The 15,986-nt window shown below is 36.4% G+C and overlaps 1 protein-coding gene across 2 annotated transcripts in view; it reads right to left on the reverse strand.

Moving 5' to 3' along the window:
- The window catches only part of LOC125091748 (melanoma-associated antigen D1), a 56,084-nt gene extending 44,719 nt beyond the window's left edge, over positions 1 to 11,365 (reverse strand). For both annotated transcript variants that reach the window (XM_047715681.1, XM_047715680.1), the window contains exon 1: positions 11,281 to 11,365. The gene's annotated coding sequence lies outside the window, so the exon portion shown is untranslated. The remainder of the gene's footprint in view (positions 1 to 11,280) is intronic.
- Positions 11,366 to 15,986: the final 4,621 nt, after the last annotated feature.

Here is a 15,986-nt window from a genome sequence, read left to right on the forward strand (position 1 = left end):
ATGCAAAGTTTCCTCTTCTTTCCTCTAGCCCCTGGCCATCTCCTCTTACAGTCCAGAATGGCCTTACTACCTTATTCATATAGAATATAGGGGCACAAAGAAAGAAACTCTCCCTATTTCTTGCTTTTCCAAAACCATAAAAATTAAAAACATCCCTTTCTGACTCTCCTTAACACCAGTGTCAGAAGTGATGCCCCTTCTCTTGTTCATGGCCAGTACTTCATACGTTCTCTACACATCTTTTCCACATTTTGCTTCACCAGTTATCCCCTTTATTAGTCCTCTGCACATTAGTCTTCACTAACACTGATCCATACATATTCACTACTCTTGTTTCCTCTAAATCGCTAATGTAACAGGACCCTCTCAGTCTACATCTTATATAACCATGTATAGGAATTTCACTTTTATATTTTAAAAAGTTTAAAACAAACAAAAAAGTTAAAGACAGTAGTCTTAAAAAACAAAAACAATACATGTTCATTAGTATACAACAGTGCCTGGCACACACAAACACATAAAAGAAGATAAGTATCTTCAATTATCATTCCATTCTCCCAGACATAACTGCCAAGGCTACATTCCAACCTCCAGGAGAATCTGAGCAATCATCTCACTCCTTATCATATCCTTAAATCCCATGAAGAAGAGGAATTCTCAGATTACTCAAGGATACACAACTGGGCTTCAGTGCCAACTAGTGGAGCTTTGAAGCGAAAGTACACAATAAATAAAAGTTCTCACGGGGTCTGTTAAAGAAAAAATTATCCTGACACTTGTTAAAATGGTAAGATTAAAAGGACTATTGCGATAGGTGTCAAGACTATTGCAATAGGGAAAAGAAAATGGATTCCACTCTGAATACAGTAAAGACAGCTGGGAATCTACAGCCAAGGAGTAGATTTGGGTGGGGATGGTGGGGGCGGGGCTTAAAACATCAAGATTCTTGATTAAAATATCAAGAAGAGGGGAATTCTTGTTAAACAGAATTCTTGTTGAAGGCAGACCTGGATGATCACATATCAAGGGGGTGGGGAGGGAATCTCATTAAGTTGATTCAGCAAGGATTCTTTCAAAACCTGGACCAAAGAGGCCAAAGACAATGTCCAAAGATGGTATCTAGTTGAAAAAGAGGGCTCCAAGGAGAATGACTCACATTTGGTCAAGGTGGGAGTGTTTGTTAGCCCTTTTCCACTTTTCAGCTGTCCTTGGGCAATGTTTCTTCACTGAAATATTCTCTATTTTAGACCTGTTGCAATGAGACTGCCCCTGCATATATATGCACATAAAGAATTATAGACTTGCAACACTATGTACATGTGTATGCACATATCTATCTTATATACATATTATACCCATATATATTATACATATATATAAAATGTCATGTTACACTGCACCATATGTTTGTATATCTATTATGTATTATAATAAATTATAACAGATGTAATACACAAACACGACTCTCCCACCCACACAGGCTGCAGTGTAACATGACATTCTCTCTCTCTCCTGGACCATTACACCTCTCTCCTCATCTGCCTCCTACTGTCCCACTCCCATCAGCCCACCCAGTGTATCATCAGTACATCACAAAGAGAACTGTGTATCTCATCCACTTAGGACAATTCCATTATTTCTTCCTCACAGGCTTCAGAGTGAAATCCTAGTTATCTCACCTGACTTTTGGGGTTCTCAACTTCCTAGCCCCTAAGTCCCCAGTTTCAGTTCTCCTCCTCTACATAAAACTTATGTTCCAGTTATAACCAACTACATGTATGTCTTTCTTTGAATATATCAAGATCCCTCCTCCACAATTCTTCCAGTTTCTTCTGACTGGAACACCCTTCATAGCTCTTAAGCCTTCATACTTTCTCTATTCATCCAATATCAAACATTATCTTTCTTTCCAAAGCCACTGCAGATGCCCTTTCTGTGTTCCCCCACAGCCTATCACTTGCCCCACTTGCCTATACTCACCATAGTACTCATCATACTCTTTAGACACTGTCTGTTCATTTACTCATACCCCATTATAAGTATCTTCATTAAGAACAAGAAACAAGTCAGTTTTACTTTTACATCCTCTGTACCCAGCCTAAGATCAGATACAAGGTAGTGTGGTATATAAATTTTTACTGAATGAATGACTACATAAGTAAATGAAAGCCATGCTTAACTTAATTTTCAATGGAATGCTGGTGGAGTCATTCACTTGTATTCAAAATAGTGAGGAAAAAGGCACAACAAAAGGTCAAGTAGGATGACTAGGAAAATGGTAATAATCCCCTGAGCACTCACATCTTGCTTTCTAAGTACCAATCCCTACTGAAGGAATACATACCTCCTTGCAAAATGGCTGATTCTAGGACTGGGGCAGGGAATGTACATAATGAGCCTAAAATACCTTGTGTCAGAAAGCAAGGAAGGGCTAAGTGGGTGAAGAGTATTAAAGAGGGCACTTGTTGTGATGTGATGAGCACTGTATGTTGTATGTTAAGTGATGAATCATTGAATTCTACTCCAGAAACCAATATTGCACTGTATGTTAACTAACTAAAATTTAAGCTAAAAAAAAAAAAAAAAGCAAGGAAGGCAAGAGCTAATGAGATCATGTAAAGGATACAGGAGCCAAACAGAAAAGTCTAATTTCTAAAATGACTGTTTGAGCATCAAAAATCAATCACAGTGGATACATACAATAAAACACATAAAAATCCATGAATTCCTAATAATATTAAAGAAAACAATGAAAGTCTCTAGGAAACCAACCCTTACTCTGATAAGTAAAAAAAAAAGGGGGGGGGGAAGGCATTCACCTTGACTTTCTTTTTATAAGTTATATTTTGGAACAAAAAAAAGAGTTGATTAAAAAAAGTCTTTTTATATAATAATTTAGCTAATAAATGCAGAAGGATTGATTAAATTAGACCACTTTCTTTCAACTACTACTGAAATTATGAATTTAGACAATTATCTTCAATGACTGCTACAATCAACAGGAGAAAGGTTGGTAGGATATACTACAATGGAGAGATCAGGCTGACAAAACCTGAAAACACAAATCAACCCCAGAATCAGTTAAAAAGTTAAACCAGATATGATGAAATACAATAGAAAGTGCGTTATCACTACCTGCAATGATTTTTTTTCCCTTAAAAAATAATTGAAGGGATGCCTGGGTGGCTTAGTCAATTAAGTATCTGCCTTTGGCTCAGGTCATGATCCCAGCATCCTGGGATCCGAGTCCCACAGCAGGTTCCTTGTTCAGGCGCGAGCTTGCTTCTCCCTCCACCTCTCACTCCCCCTGCTGTGCTCTCTCTCTGACAAATAAATAAATAAAATCTTTTAAAAAATAATTGAAACTGAATCTAATCAAGCCTCTAGTTCTAAATGCCAGTGAACAGAAACATGCAGATGGGAAAACAAAATGAATACCTCAAGGAAGCAATCATCTAAATCCATTTGTTGATAGGATAAATGACTTAGTTTCTCTAATAAACCAATGGTCTTTAAAATGTAGGGGGTGACTACAGATAGTTAGAAAAAAATACTTAAAAGAAAAATATCTAATGTCAATAAACAGTAGCCCTTGGTTAGATATAGATTTAACAAAGCCAACTATAAAAATACATCTTTTTATTAATACTTTTTTAAAGATTTATTTATTTATTTCAGAGAGAGAGAGACAGCACGCATGTACGTATGAGGGTGGAGGGACTAAGGAAGAGGGAGAGAAAGAATGCTGAGCCCCACACAGGGACCAGGCATGATATCATTCCCTGAGATCATGACCTGAGCCGAAATCAAGAGTCAGACGCTTAACTGACTGAGCCACTCAGGTGCCCCTAAAAAGACATCTTTAAGACAGTCATGGAAATTTGAATATGGACTGGGCATTAGATAATATAAGGAATTACTGTTAATCTTATTAAGTATAATGGTCTTGTGGTTACTTAATAGAATGCACTTAAGAGTTAGAGATGTGGGGCAGTTCAGATGGTTAAGTGTCTGCTTTGGGCTCAGGTCATGATCCCAGCAGCTGGGACCAACCCCAGCGTCAAGCTTCCTGCTTAGCAGGGGAAGTCTGCTTCTCCCTCCCCCTGCTCTTACTTGCTCTCTCACTCTCTCCCTCTCAAATAAATGAATAAGATCTTTAAAAAAAAAAAAGCTAGAGATGGATAGTGAGTTATTTACCCATGTAATGATATAACGTCCAGGATTGCTTTAAAATACCCAGTGAAAAAAAGCAGGTGAGGAGAAAAAAATCAAAGGCAACTGGCCAAATGATATTAATTGTTGAAGATGAGAAATGGATACATTCTAGTTTATTTTACTATCCTCTACTTTAAATATATTTGAAAATTTCAGTAATAAATGAAAAAAGAAGCCAATGTCAAGGGTTGCAACTGGCTCCTTCCAAACTGGACAGTTTGAACAACAGAAGAAATGATGACTGCAATGGATTGAAAAGTACTAAATATATAAATAGCCACAAGTTCAGCAAAATAGAGAAAAGGACAACAAAGACATCTCAAAAAATATAAGTATACTTTAATTTAGGTTGGGTGATGGTTTTAAAAGCCAGCTGTAAGACCTATATTTCACATTTTATAATTAACAGTTTCCTCACCAGGATTTCTTCCTCTTTATTATTTGATTTTTACCTTTATTCTTTTTTTATTGTGCTGTGGGCTTTATTTTTTTGTGTATGATATCATACACATCATCTTCAGTGATAAGAGCATGGGCTTTCATATTACAGAACTATGCATTTGAATATGAACACCCTTTGATGGAGATTCCTTAAGGAATTAAAAATGGAGCTACCCTATGACCCTGCAATTGCACTACTGGGTATTTACCCCAAAGGTACAGATGTAGTGAAAAGAAGGGCCATATGTACCCCAATGTTCATAGCAGCAATGACCACAATCGTCAAACTGTGGAGGGAACCAAGATGCCCTTCAACAGAAAATGGTTAAAGAAGACACAGTCCATATATACAATGAAATACTATGCCTCCATCAGAAAGGATGAATACCCAACTTTTGTATCAACAGGGACGGGACTGGAGGAGATTATACTGAGTGAAATAAGTCAAGCAGAGACAGTCAATTACCATATGGTTTCACTTACTTGTGGAGCATAAGGAATAACATGGAAGACATTAGGAGGAGGAAAGGAATAGTGAATTGGGGGAAATTGGAGGGGAGACGAACCATGAAAGACTGTGGACTCTGAGAAACAAATTGAGGGTTTTGTGGGGGGGGGGGGTTGGAAGAGCCTGGAGGTGGGTATTAAGGAGGACACATATTCCATGGAGCACTGGGTGTGGTACATAAACAATGAATCTTGGAACACTGAAAAAATAAAATTAAATTAAAAACAAAAAACAAAAAACAGCCTTTGAAGCTTTATGATTAACTTTCTTAACCAAGTATTAAAAAAATTTTCTTAACCAAGTATAATTCCTTTCCTTTCCATTTCCTTCCATAAAATGGAAGAATATGTACATCTTTAGTCTTTTTTTGTTTTGATTAGATATGTATATATTTCCTGATGAAAAATAGATGCTTAGTAAATACTACTTGTCTTCTTTTTTAAAAAACAAGAAATACAGCTATAAAAGGCTAATTGGGGAAAAAAGGAATTTGAAAATGGTTAGGTATTAGATGGTATTAGGAAATTATTCTTAATTTTTCTTGGTAACATAATGGTAATTAAATTATTTACAAAACATCTGTAATATTTGGAGATGAACAATGAGATATTTAGAGGTAAAGTGCCATGATCCACGCTCCTCAAACTGATCTATTAAGTGGTATCTCAATCAAAATGTCAAGAAGCATTTTTGTGAAAACTGACAAGCTGATTCTAAAATACATATGGAAATGCAAAAGACCAAGAATAAGTAGGCATTATTGAAGAAAGAGAACAAAACTGTAGGACTAAATGACTATATATAAGATATATTATAAAATGACATTGTGATAGTGGTACTTATACAAGAATAGAGAAATAAACCAAACAGAAAGGAATTCAGAAACAAACCCACATATATAATCTAGTCATTTGATTTATGAAAAACATGACTCTATACAAGGGAAACAATGATCTTTTCAATAAGTGATAATGGGTTGACTGAATGTCCATTTCTTTTTTTTAAAGGTTTATTTATTTATTTAAGAGAGCGAGAGCAAGCATGAGCGGGGGGGGGGGGGGGGCAGAAGGAGAGGGAGAAGCAAACTTCCGGCTGAGCAGGGAGCCTGATGTGGGGTAGATCCCAGGACCCTGGGATCATTACCTGACCTGGAATCATGACGCTTAAAGCGACTGAGCTACCCAGGTGCCCCTAAATGTCCATTTTGACATACAAAAAGGGGGTGGCTTTACTCATACTGAAATCATACACAAAATCAATTCAAATAAATTGTGAATACAAATGAAAGATTAAACAATAGCACAATACAGAAAAATGTCTTCAGGACTTTGAGAAATACAAAGACTAACAAAACAAGCGCTAGCCATAAAGGGGAAAAACTATGAAACTGAACAATATTAAAATTGAGATATTCAGTTCATCAAAGAACGCCATTAAAAAACTGAGAATGCAAGGAACTGAGATTTGTAATAAACATATCTAACAAAATGTCAACATTCTTTTTTTTTTAAAGATATTACTTATTTATTTTTGTGAGGGAGAGGGAGAGAGCATGAGCAGGGGGAGGGGCAGAGGGAGAAGAAGACTCCCTGCTGAGCAGGGATTTCCCCATGCGGGGCTTGATCCCAGAACCCTGAGATCATGACCTGAGCCAAAAGCAGACACTTAACCATCTGAGCCACCCAGGTGCCCCCAAAATATCAACATTCTTAATATAAAAAGATCTCCTACAAACCAAAAAGATAGTCCAGGAGAAAAAGTCAAAGATTAAACAGGTATTTCATAAAAAGATATCCAGGCTTACAAACATATGAACATATGCACATTTATCATCAGATTTGCAAATTAAAATCACAATAAGATACCATTCATAACCACTAGAATGGCTTTTTTTTTTTCACTTCAAAAGCAAAGACAATGACAAGTGCTGACAATATTCTAGAGCAAGTGGAACTGTTAAAGATTTATACTGAGAGTTTTATAGTACAAGCATACCTCAGAGACATTGTGGATTTGGTTCCATACCAGCACAATAAAATGAATGCCACAATAAAGCAAGTAAAATGAATTTTTTGGTTTCTCAGTGCATATAAAAGTTATGTTTACATTGTACTGTAGTCTATTAAGTATGCAATAACATTGCTTAATAATGTATATACTGTAATTTAAAATATTCTTAAAAATTAAAAAAAAATATTCTTAAAAATGCCAACCGTCATCTGAACTTTTGGCAAGTCATCACTATTGATCACAGATCACTATCAACAAATACAATAATAATGAAAAAGTTTGAAATATTGCAAGAATTACCAAAATGTAACACAGAGACATCAAGTGTGCAAATGTTGTTGGAAAAATGGTGCCTATAGATTTGTTCGACTCAGGACAGCCACAAACCTTCAATTTGTAAAAAACAATAACAACAACAACAACAACAACAAAATGGTATCTGCAAAGTGCAACAAAGCAAAGTGCAATAAAACAAGGTGTATCTATACAACCACTGTGGAAAAACAGTTGACATTATCTACTAAAGCTAATCATATACATAATCTATAATTCAGCAATTCTACTCTTAGGTATATGCCCAAAATAAATGTGTGCATATATTACCAAAAGACATGTACTAGATTGCTCACAGTATTATTTACAGACCAATAATGGAAATAAACAAAATATCCATCTACTATGATATATTCAAACAATGGCATACATAGCAATGAGAATGAAGGAATTACCATTGCACCCAATAATATGGATGAATCTCAAAAACAAAATCTTTTTTATAAAAGGTTTTATTTACTTTTTGAGAGTGAGAGAGAGAGAGAGAGAAGCAGACTCCTCGCTGAGCAGAGAGCCCAATGCAGGGCTCAATCCCAGGACCCTGAGATCAAGACCTGAGCCAAAGGCAGACACTTAACCGACTGAGCCACCCAGGTGCCCCTTAAAAAAATCTTAAACCAGAGAAGTCAGGCACACACAAAAAATACTAAACTATAATATTTTTACAAAGTCCCAAAATAGACAAAATTATTATAATGTGACAGAAGCTAGGATTGTGACTAATGGGAGTTTAGATGCGAATGGTAGGGGACGCATTCAAGGGCCTTCAGATGGTAATCATATTCTATTTCTTAATTTGGATGCTGGTTACACAGGTGTTTACACTGTGAAATGAATGGATGGATGGATGAGTGAGCAAAGGAGTGAACAAGTGAGCTAATATGGCAAAAATTAACTGTTGAATCTAGGTTCAGAGCATAAAAGTATTCATACTCTTCTTTCAACTTATGCTTGTTAAATTAAAAAAATGTTCAAGTAAAAAGAGTCACCATGCCTCTCAGCTCTTAATATTTATAACATGTACCTAATATAATCTGATTTATGAAAGGAAATTTTTAAAATAAAATTTCTATTCCCAGATTGTGTCTTATAAAACAGTAAAATACTCCACATATTTTCTATTTCTCATTAATAAACAGAGAAAGAGAGACAGACATAAAGACAAAGAGAATCTGGCCAGGACTAAGTGTTTCGCAGACCATACCTCCAGGAACTCCACCACCAATAGTAAGTTACCATCTAGCTCTGAGTCTTGGTTTTATCATCAGTAAGATGACAATGATAATACTGACCTTAGAGGATGGTTTCGAACATTAAGTGACCAACTATATTTAAAAGGTTGCCTGTACAGACAGATCAAGTACTAAATTCTTCCAATTTAACATACCAACATTTATGGGCAACGTATCATGAACACACAGTGATAAGAGCAGTGAAAGAGGTAATTAACTCTGCTGTGGGATAGCACACAATGCACCATGGATACACAGACTGAAAGAGAAGTGAGGATGGATATAAAGATGTCTTCCTAGCAGGGCTGGTAACTGACAATATACCTAAATGATAGCAAGAAGTTAGCCAGGATAAAAAGAATATGGGAAATATAAGTGCTTGGATTAGGTTATTTCACTATACAGAGTGCTGCATTAAAGCTATGTAGAAAAGTGACCACAGGCAAAAGGGGTGTGTAGGAAAGCGAGTGAACAAAAAATAGAGACATCGACATGGATACATCCTGTTTTTCCCACTAATAGCTGTATAGCTTGTGCCCTCACTTCCTTTAGGTTTGGCTCAAGTGTTGCCTTACAGGGAGGCCTTCCTATCCATCCTATTTAAAATAGTACATCCCCTCTCCATCACAACCTATTCATATTTATTATATATTCATTACTGTCTCTCAACTACAGTTTAATAAACTATTTTCCACTGTTGTATCCTCAGTGCTTAACACTGTCTGACACATAAAGTTATTCAATAAAAAATTCTTGGATGAATAAATGATGGTTGCCCACTGGATTGAAGCCATGTGATTTTTAAATGCCCTGTAATTATGACTTGAATAAAGAATACACAGACATCAGCAATACCCTTCAAAAAAGTTTCTAAGTGTTTTAGTATCATGAAAATCTCTGCCTCATTTCTTCTAAAAGAACTGAAAATTATACATGGCCCAGAAAAAAAAATAGGATTACCTCTTATTTGGCAAGTATAACACAGTAGTTACAAGAGGAGAGAAATAAATTGCTTGTTCAAGGAGATCCTTGATTAGGGGCACCTGGGTGGCTCAGTGGGTTAAGCCTCTGCCTTCAGCTCAGGTCATGATCTCCCAAGTCCTGAGATGGAGCCCTGCATCAGGCTCTCTGCTCAGCGGGAAGCCTGCTTCCCCCCCTTCTCTCTCTGCCTGTCTCTCTACTTCTGATCTCTCTCTCTCTCTGTCAAATAAATAAATAAATAATCTTCAAAACAAAAAAAGGAGATCCTTGATTAAATTCCCTTTTAGAGCCTGAAAAACCCTGACCCTCATCATAAGTTTAATGATCATGATGTCCCTCTCTTGGGTAAAACTGGAATAATAAATTATGATTAACTAATGTTCTCACAAGACGAACTGAACCTGATGAATGGGACAGAAAAATGCATTTCTGCGCCAAATAGAGAAATACATGCAAAGTTCCCAGGAAAACTTTGAAAAATCTGCCAGCTTCCTGTTCAATGTTGCTACCAGAGAACAGAAAAGGATTTGCATAATAAATGTAACTCATATGAAAAAATAAATTTGTGATTGGATGTCATATCTGTCAACCAGTCCTATTCCATGTAAAGTTCTAAAGGAGATGGGAAAACTGCCAGTGTCAAGAGCTGACACCAGGTAACAGGCAAAACCCTTGCTCCTTTAAAAAGTGGGGACTGAGTTCTATGCCAATTTTTTAAAATCTATTTATTTGAGAGAGAGAGAGAGAATGAGAAAGAGTACATGACAGAGAAAAGGTCAGAGGGAGAAGCAGGCTCCCCGCTAAGCAGAGAGCCAGATGCAGGACTCGATCCCAGGACTCCAGGATCATGACCTGAGCTCAAGGCAGTCCTTTAACCAAGTGAGCCACCCAGGCGCCCATGTTTGTTTGTTTGTTTTTAAATGTCATGAATAGAGGATTAAAATCAGGGCAGTTTCTGATGTATCATTTTGTTTAGAGTAAAAGTAAAAAAAAAATAATTAACAAGTAAAATAATATTTTTAAGAACAAAAACAGCATTGACCATGAAATTGAAGACATACCTGGTTTTCAGAATTATGTAATTCAATGGCCTCTGTAGGAGGGGAACAAGAGGCATCAGAAGGGAGGGAGAGGAATGGGCAGGGAGAGGAGCAAAGTACTGGAGTCGAAGGAAAAGGAAGAGCGGGAGAAAGGGGATCCAAAAATTTTAAGGCTAAAAGGGGGCGGGGAACAAGGTGAGAGGTAAGACGTAGGAAAAGAATCTGTGGTAGAGGGGATGACCCAGGCTCAGAAAGATCAGGAAGAGGATCTGGGATAACGAGGAGAGGTAAAGAATGACCAGGGATAAAAGGACTATAAGAGAAAAAGGGGAGAGGATGACGGTCTGTCATCTTCAGAAGAGGGGGAAGACAGGCGACCGGAACCTAAGCGTCAGAAACATCCTTCACACAACGTACTCTGGGGATGAAAATTTCTTTCCGCCCCACGTTGAAGGAAAGTTTTTCCGGGGTGTTTGGGGACTCACTTGGGAAAATTATCACCCTCTTTCTTTAAACTCACCTTCCTGAAGAAAGCCGCAAGGCAGCGATGGCGTGACCGGAAGTCCTATTTTCCTTCGTTTGGCAGAACCCTTGCTTCCGCCGCCACGCCCCCTTTGCCAGGCAACTTCCTGTGCCTCTCTAGCAATCCCTTACAATACTTTATCGCCCTGGCTCTCTCACCCTATCAGAAGCTGGATAGTGATGTAAACCCGCTAGGAGGGGGAATCCGTAACTTTTTACAAATCCTAGCTCTAGTCATTCCAAGAACCCATTATTTCAGCCAGCCCCCAAGTACCCAAATTTGTCACTTCTCCTTGTCGATTTAGCCTTTGAATACCTTCCTAACCCTTAGTCCCTTGACTCTTGGATGTCAACAATTACGTATTTGTCATACTGCTTTACTGTTTTCTGACATATTATGTTGGGGGAAAAAGTTCATTTTTATTAGTGGCATACTTTGATCTCAAGATTTTTAAAAAATCTTAAATCTGGATCAGTTTTTGTCTCGGAACGGTATCCAAAGAACTACATATCATACTCAGATTTCCAAATAAATAAGGGAAACTCATGTAGAAAGCATTCTTGTATATGTATATACCACCCCCCCCCCCGCCCGATAAGGGCAACTAACAAATTTTCAATAATAAGAATAATTTTTGCTGTGGTTAAAAGTTCTGTATTGAGGGGCGCCCGGGTGGCTCAGTCGTTAAGGATCTGCCTTTGGCTCAGGGCATGGTCTCGGTGTGCTGGGATCTAACCCCCCATTGGGCTCCCTGCTCTGGGGGAAGCCTGCTTTTCCCTCTCTCACTCCCCCTGCTTATGTTCCCTCTCTCGCTGTGTCTCTATCAAATAAATAAATAAATAAAACCCTTTTTTAAAAAAGGTTCAGTGTTGAATTACCTATTGCCACTACCTCCAGAAAGCTCTTCTGGGCCCCAAATCTGTACCCCAGTTCTCCCCCTTTTTTTTTTTTTGTGGTTATTTTCAGTCAATCTATAAATATATAGTGAGAATCTACCATGTACCAAATACTATGCTACAACCATGAGCTTTGCAATAGGAGCCCACAGCTTAGGGACTAAAGATGATATTTTTAAACACATAAGAGCCTGGCATAAAATAGGCGATTATCAATGTTTGTCTGATGAATAGATAACCAAAATGTGGTCAGGGAAATGACAGGGACCAGCACCAAGTCCTTATTTTTGCTGGTATTTTTATAGTTCATTTCAATGTTTTAACTCATATTTTGTCATTCTGCCAAGAGATTCTGAACAACCACTCAGTGTAAGGCTCTGTTCCTGATATTGCCCATATAAAGAAAAGTAAGACACAGTCCTGGATTTCAAGGCTATCCAAGCAGTGGGGGAAATGAATACATAAACAACTAATAGCACTATAATGTGACAAAATAATAGGTAAAGGAGACAGTTTAGGAACTATGGCCATCCCATTGATTGGTGAATATTAAAAACCTGAAATATACCTTATCTCCTGAAGGTTGCTCAATAAAGACTTGTTTAATGTTGACTAGATTATTGAACGGATGAATAAAAGTGAAGAATGTCAGTGAACTTGAACTATAGTGTGAAAGGAACAGTAATGAGTGATGAAGCTGAATGTAAGAAGAGGCCAGAGAAGGAAGGACCTTGCAAGCCACATCATGGAGTTTGAGATTAATTATAAGGAAAACAGAAATCCAAAGAAGAATTTTAAACAAGAAAGTATGTGGTAATGTTTAAAACCACAATATAGAAAATGGACTGTACTGGTGCAATCTGGAGGCACAGAAGTTGATTTAGAGGATATTGTGGTAGTCAATGAATAAATACAGAAAATTAGGTCTTATGCTATTAATAATTAATTGTACTTGCAAATTGATCTGGAAAAATTAGCCAGTGGATTATCAGAAATCCAGAGGCATTGAAACTTGATAATTTTCCCTTGACTTCCTCTTCCTCTATGTTCAAAATTTTGAAAAATTCATGCAACAAATATGTATCAAACTGTTAATATGCACCAGGCTCTAAAGATAGAACCATGACCAAAATGGACAAAAATTTCTGCTCTCACAGAAACTATATTCTTGTGGCAGATAACAAAATATTTAAGAAATTACATGCCAGAAAGTGACAAGTACTAAGAAGAAATAAAGCAAGTAAGTAGGATAACAATGTACACGGGGGAGGGGGTGAAGATTGCCACATGAAAAAGTTGAAAGGGTGATATATGGATATTTATAGACTTCATCCATTTCTCTCAGTCATAAGGATCACTTAGTTCAGACCCCTCATGTTTCTCCCCAAATCCCAACCCCTTAGCATGGTATACAAAAGTCTAACTTGGTCTCTCTCTCCAGCCTCATCTCTCACCACTCAGCTTTTCCCACCCTAAGTTAGTCTCACACAAGTGCTTACAATTTGGAAAGTGCACTGAGATCTCAAATAATGTGTGCTTTCACTCTGCTATCTAGTATTCACCTTTCATATATCTGCTGATATTTTAACTCTTTCATTAAGACCTACTGACTCTTAATTTCACTCCTTAACCCAAACCAGACAACTGTTCCTCTTCTTTGAGTCCACCATATATCCTGTTCTTATCACTTTATTTTATTCACTCAACAAACATTTGTTGGTCAACTACTATGAGGTTGTCGCTGTTTAAGGCAGTAGAGATACTTGCATAAACAAAGGAGTGGAAAAAATCCTCACACTTTTAAAACTTACATTTTAGTGAGGAAGACAAACAATAAACAAAAATAGCATAATAAATATGGAACTTATAAAGCTGTAGTTTTCAACTCTGGGTGCCCATTAAAACCACATATATTATTTTGTATATACCATATATGATAAAGATATAAAGAATAATTTTAAACAGTTACCCAAACTGACAGAAAATCATATACAATAAAAACTTTCCATGTTATACTTAGCCCCTAGTCACCTAGTGAATTTCTTATTCTTTCAAAGATATTTTATACATATGTGAACATACACATGTATATATATTTTTTATGTTTTTACCAAACAACAGCATATAATACAAACTATTTTACACCAAGAATTTTTTTACTTAACTATATATATGTAGGCATGTGTTTCATCTTGTTACATAAAGAGATTTGTCATTTCTTAAAATTACATATAATAAATTACTTTTTTGGTATGAACAGTACTATGAGTACTAACACATGCATAGATTCATGTAACCACACCACAGTCAGGATACAGAACAACCTCTTAACCCCCAAAATTCCCCCTATTTTAGTCACACAGTCTTCCTTGCCCAAAAACCCTTGCAAAGACTCCTGTTTTCTTTCAATCTAGTTTCTACTTTTCTAAAATGTCCTATATATGGAAACATAGAACAAGTAACCTTTTGAGACAGGCTTCTTTTACCTAGGATAACACCTTTGAGATTTATCCAAGTTGTTACATGTATCAATTATTCATTAGTTTTTATTTCTGAATAGTATTTCATTGTATAGGTATATCACAACTTGTTTATCCATTCACCAATTGAAACACTTGGGCAATTTCTACTTTTGGAGATGATGAGTTAAAAGACTATAACATTTATATATGCAGGTTTTTGTGTGAACATAGTCTTAATATCTCAAGAGAAAGGCCTAGCAATAGGATTGCTCATAAATGGTTATGGTATCTGGATGTCTAACTTTATAAGAAACTGCCAAAATGTCTTTCAAAGTGGATGAACCACTTTGCATTCCTACCAGCAATGTGTGAGTTCTAGTTACTTCACACCCTTGCCAGCACTTGGTATTCTTCATACTTTTTTTAAAAAAGTGTTTATTTAAGTAATTTCTACACCCAACATGGGGCTTGAACTCACAAGCCCAAGATCAAGAGTCACATTCTCTTCCAGCAGGGCCAGGCAGGCACCCATTCATACTTCTCTTAATGGTAATTATTCAAATAGGTATGTGGTACATAGAATCTCTGTGGCTTTAATATGCGCACTATTTGTTAAAAGGACTATTTTTTTCTCCATTGAAACTGCACCTTTGTAAAAAATCAGCTCACCATATTTGTATTGGTATATTTCTAAATACACTATTCTTTTCCACCAATATATATGTCCTCCTTTTACCAATACCACACTGTCTTGATAACTGTAGTTTCAAAGTCAATTTTAATCTCAAGTAGTGTGATTCTTCAAATTTATTCTTCTTTTTCAAAATTAGTTATTCTAATTCCTTTGATTTTTCCTATATGTTATGTAATCAGCTTTTCTATAACTACAAAAAATCTTGTGATTTTGGTGGAAATTGTGTTAAATCTAGATTAATTTGGGAATATCCTTCATCTTAGTATGTAGATCCTAAAAATCCATGAATATTAGATGTCTTTCCATTCCTTTAGATCTTCCTAGATTTCTTGAATCAGTGCTTTATAGTTCTCAACATGCAGATCTTGTTTATTTTTTTGCTAAATTCACACCTAATTGTTTCCATTCTTTGAGTTATCATAAATTGTATTGTTTTTTTCAATTTTGTTTAATTGTTAGATGTATTGTAAATTTTTTATATTTCATTACTGGTTTTTAGATATATGATAGATTTTGTGTACTGACTTATATCCTGAGTTTTTGTTAAACTTACTTGATATTTCTAAGGGGTTTTGTTTTGTAGATTTCTTGGGAATTTTTTCTGGGCACTTATGTTGTCTGCAATAAGGAAAGATTTTCCCCTTTTCAATT

The sequence above is a fragment of the Lutra lutra genome, chromosome X (assembly GCF_902655055.1).
Source record: "Lutra lutra chromosome X, mLutLut1.2, whole genome shotgun sequence".
Classification (NCBI taxonomy): Eukaryota; Metazoa; Chordata; class Mammalia; order Carnivora; family Mustelidae; genus Lutra; species Lutra lutra.